Source organism: Mustela nivalis, assembly GCF_964662115.1.
Source record: "Mustela nivalis genome assembly, chromosome: 3".
Taxonomy (NCBI): domain Eukaryota; kingdom Metazoa; phylum Chordata; class Mammalia; order Carnivora; family Mustelidae; genus Mustela; species Mustela nivalis.
In genome coordinates, this window is record NC_139022.1 from 80,977,920 (window position 1) to 80,982,853 (window position 4,934).

A 4,934-nucleotide genomic window follows, 5' to 3' on the forward strand; every position below is an offset into this window, starting at 1 on the left:
GAAATGTCCGTGCGCCCAGAAACCCACTCAAACGCACACACAGCCACATGTGAACACCTAAAACAAATGTGGCTCCTAAGACTTAGCCCCCAGCTTATTACGTAATCACTGAACTTGCTGGCTTGCTTGTGTGACTCAGGAAAAGATTTAGACTATTTCCACTCCTTCCATAGACCACTGCTAAATGACCAGATGAGAACAAGTCCATGGCCTGACCTAACTGCCAGCAGCCCATGAATGTTCCAGACGGTGCAGAACTCACAGCAAAGGAATTAATATTCTCCTTGTTCCCCACCCCCCCACCATGAAGAAACAAAGGCCTCCACTCTTGACCCTGGCATTCCCTTGCTGCTGTCTTCTCTTCCATGACACCTAGGTTTGATTTTCTTTATCTTAGGTATTCCAGTGAATATTTGCTGAATTTTAATTTAGATTGAATGCAATTCAGAAGACTGAGGCTTTCCAAATTTCAAACCTCCTGAGAAAGGTGTGTATGTGTGTGTAAGAAAGAAAATTTCTCTGCTTGTCTCCTCACCGAAAGGTCTTCTGGGATCTCTGAGCTCAACCCAAGGAAGAAAGCAGATTGGTTACCTCCGTCTGGTGGGTTTTATCAAAATGTGATAAAACAAAGTAATGAAAAATGGTGGGCTGAATTCATTATCATTCAGCGAGGGGCTCTGTGCAGGTAACGGGGCTGTAACTCACTTGCCTCATGACAGTTTTTATTGCTCTGTTTCAGTGCAGTTTTGCAGAGTGAGGGGAATTGCCCTATACAACAGATGTGGGGGACCTTTTTCTTTTTCCCTGTCCTGTGGACGGGCCCTGAGGCTCAGCGCAGTGACTCACTGCTGTGGTATTATATGCCTCCAGATTAAATGTGTGCTGTGGAAAGTGTGGGGCAGGATTTATCAGTGAGAGTTCTTTCTTTGAAGTATCAGGGCAGGCTACTTGGCTGATGGTTTCTGGAACCTGGCCAAGCCCCAATATGCTGTGAAAATAGCCGTCTTAGGTTTTCTTGGCACACGAGCACATTTGCCCTTGATTCTCAGACCTCCACTGCTTTCTGATGTCTTTGAGGCAAGTGTTCTTGGGAATTAGGGCCCAGGGCCAGATTGTAACCCTGCCTGTTTGTGCCCCTTCAAATGCTCCCCTCTGAACATGGTTTTGATGGCTCCAGATACCGGTTGTAACACCAACTTGAATAAGGATAACCTTGAGTTCCCAAATACAGGCTGGCCTCCTGAGTTGCTTTCAGGCATTTGTATATAAATTTCTCCCTAACTCACATTTCCTGCTGCCCTGCCCCCACTAACAAAATGTGGATGCTTAAGGGGTTTTACTGCAACAGTGCTTTCCACTACAATGTGTCTTTGCATTTCCAGCTTGAAACTAATGCAATATGCATGTGGAGAAAAACCTCAGTGCCATTACAACTCTACCAGTAAATTAAGAAAAAAAAAAAAATCCACCATTCTCTAGTGAAAAATCTATCATCTATCTGCCTGCCATCTTTCTCCTCCTACCTCTACTCATTGTCATACTGTTATTAATTTTGAGAACAAAGGACATAAAAAGCTAGTTATGTGAGATTCCCAGACACCCTTCCAGAGGTGAATACATTGGCTACATTTCTCATCACCCAGCTATGTGTAATAAATAGCTTCCTTGTAAATGCAGATTTCCCAATAGACTCCCCATTTCAGGTTTCCCTCTAGCCTGAGAACCAGACTCTGTCCTTCCTGATTTAAATCTTGCCAGCCTGTGTTGGAGAAGCCATGGATAACCTTGCTGAGCATCTATCTGCCTCTACTTGCTGAGAGGGCAGACTCTTTAATAAGGGCAACCTGATGAGATGGGACTTGGATCTGAGAGAGGGCTCAGAAAGCTGTCGTGTCCATGTCCATTTACCTCCTGGTTGAAGATGTAAATGAATGTAGTTGCCAGCTGGGTTCTGTTATGAACTGACTTGTCCCCAGCCTCCAAATTCCTATGTTCACGTCCTAACTTCATCACCTTGGAAGGTGACCTTATTCAGAGATGGACACTTTGCAGAAATAATCAAATTAAAATGGGATCCTTAGGGCAGGCCCACATCCAATATGACTGGTATCTTACAAAAAAGGGAAATTCAGGGACACTCACACACAGGGAGAATGACATATGAATGTAAAATAGTCACACACAAGCCAAGGAGAGAGGTCTGGAACGGATCCTTTCCTATAGCCCCCAGAAGGGACTGACCCTGCTGATACCTTGACCTCGGACTTCTGCCTTCCAGAACTGTGAGACATTACATTTCTGTTTTCTAAGCCCTTTAGTCTGTGGTACTTAGTTACAGCAGCCCTAGCAAACTAATATAGGTCTCTTGGACAGCAGACTCTGAGTAAGGGGTTGGCATGAAGGAAGTTTGTAAGGGAGTACTTTTGGGATAAATTCCTGTAGAAAAGAAGAGAAAGAAGCCGACTGGGAAGAGAGAGACATCAAGCTGTGCTGAGATGTACTGTGCTGAGGCCACTGAAGGCCTCAGCTGACTCCATGGGAAATTCTGGAACTCAGATGGCCCTTCGAGTTAGAATGTGGGTCTGGGCCTTTGTCCCCTCCTGTCAATCTATTTTTGGGTGTGGGCTGTCTCTGGAAGGAGGTATGACCTTGGGCAAGGTGATTTTCTTCAGCCAATATAATTCCTGAAGAAGGTTGATAGTAGGGACAGTGTTTTGGGAGCAGACCCAGCTGTTGGGGGCATGAGCCCTTCATTCCTCAGGAAGGATCTGGGTGGCACATCACAGCACCCACCATGAAGGCATGTCATAATAGATTAGTTGGCTGAAGGATGGCTTGTCATATTTCATGATTTTCAAAATGAAGTTTAGCTTTGGAAGTTGTGGTGCTCTGTTCAGTTCACCTTTCCTCATCTATCTTAGAGATGAAGCAGGCTGTGACCCCCCCAGCCTGGAGCTTCTTCTGGGAGAGAGGTGGGCTGTTGGAGGGGTATCACTCAGTATCCAGACAGAAAGACAGAAACTGCTCTGGATGGTTTACATGGAGGGGGATGAATAGAGAAAAATTTTACAAAGAAACTAGAAGGGCTGGGGGCAGCACAAAAAGGAGCGAGTTGTTCCGCAGAGATCAGGATGCTGGTTTTGACTGGGGTTGGAGCCTGCAGGCCCACACTCTCTGCTGAGCTGCTGTTGCTGCTACAATTGTTGTTGGATCTGTGCTGTTCCCTCTGAACGGGAACCCAGGATGCCACATTTTGATGCTGCTGAGACCAGGGCTGACACTGCCAGAGCTCAGATTCAACTGGAAGCTTCTGGGCCCCATCGTTGCTGGTCCCCTTACTATTGTTGTTAATGGTACTGCCAGCAATGTGCAAAAAAGCCTCTTCTTCCCCATATCTTCTAGTTTCCCCTGTAGCAAGCAGACTGGCTCCCAGTCCCCTGCTGTAGAGAGGAGAGCATGGAAGAACAGGTAGGAGTCTGGGACATCAGACGATAGTCCTCTGTGGGGCCACTCTGAGGGACGCTGGTCAATCAATGGTGCTGAGAAGGAGGACCAGTGACTAGGAATGGAGCATCACAGAGAAATGGCCAGGAAGCTCCTTCCCAGGTCTGAGGAGGGGACCCATCCACAGAGTAGTGCACAACTTCAGAATTTGATTCATCTTCTTCTCACTACTGTCTATTTCCTGTTCCACATCTCTCTATTCCCCCTGAGGAGAAGAGAAGTTTCCCAACCTATCTCATGCCAAGGCCATCTTGGTAAAAAGGAGCTTTGTTTTGAGAGGTTATGTTAATTATGATCTTGTAGAAACCAAGGCTACTAGCTCTCAGCCAATATTCTCTTGACCACATCATGTCACTGCTGCAGCCTTGCTTTCCTTTTCCTTTCTTTCCAGTTCTTAATAGGAATGCTGGGTCACCATGAAGCACAATGTGACATTGACCACAGAAGTGCCTACTTGATCAACAAAACTACCCAGGCCCTTCAGTTAAATACCTAGGAAGGTAAGAATTTCTGGTTATTTGATTGTATTCACCAAATAAATGTTCTTTGGACACATTTATTTCTCTGGGACATTAATAAAATAATAGCATCTACCTTATCATAAATAAAATTTCTTGTGTTTATTGTCTATTAGCTTTTTCAAAGTGATTTTACATCATTCTCTCAGTAGCCTTATGATACATTCTAAGTTGCCCTTCATTCATCCATTTGTTTCTTCAGGAAATATTTCCTGGGTGCCAACTACGGGTAAGTGTTTATGTTACATATAGAAGAAGAATACAAAGAAAAAGAAGAGGAAGAAGGAGGAGGAGAGGAGAGGAAGGAGGATGAGGAAGGGGAAATATTTCCTGGGTGCCAACTACGGGTAAGTGTTTATGTTACATATAGAAGAAGAATACAAAGAAAAAGAAGAGGAAGAAGGAGGAGGAGAGGAGAGGAAGGAGGATGAGGAAGGGGAAGGAGAAGAAGAAATATCCTTATAAAAGCATCTATCTTTACAAAGAAGGAATCTGCTTTTACAAATAAAGCAACTAAATTTCAGAAAGAAAACTTGTCAATGATACCAAAATTTTAGATGGGCAAACCCAAGCCATTTGGATGAACAACTCCTATCTCATTGAAAACTAAGATGACATGTTCAGTAGCATTCAATTCCAAAGATTCTAGTTAATGTCTCTTATTATCTCAAATGTCATTGATTATAGATTGATATGTGCTTGGTATAAGGTTACTATGATGATTTTCATTTGTCCTCATGGAAGGTGACAGAGCAGGCTTGATGTTTTCCACATTGCTTCTCTCTGTAGATACAAAATAAGCAATATATTGTATTCCTTCTGCCTAAGCATGTGGTTGGTATAATTTTTCCACAGACAGCTGAACTCAACAGCCTGTGCGTGGTGGTTCAACAGGAGTACAAAATGGTAGGT

The 4,934-nt window shown here is 44.1% G+C and overlaps 1 long non-coding RNA gene across 1 annotated transcript; it reads left to right on the top strand.

The window, feature by feature from the left end:
- Positions 1-382: 382 nt before the first annotated feature.
- On the top strand, positions 383-4,321 carry LOC309861760. The gene is made up of 3 exons (XR_014310182.1): positions 383-487; positions 3,896-4,004; positions 4,225-4,321. It is a non-coding gene; the product is annotated as an uncharacterized lncRNA (long non-coding RNA).
- Positions 4,322-4,934: the final 613 nt, after the last annotated feature.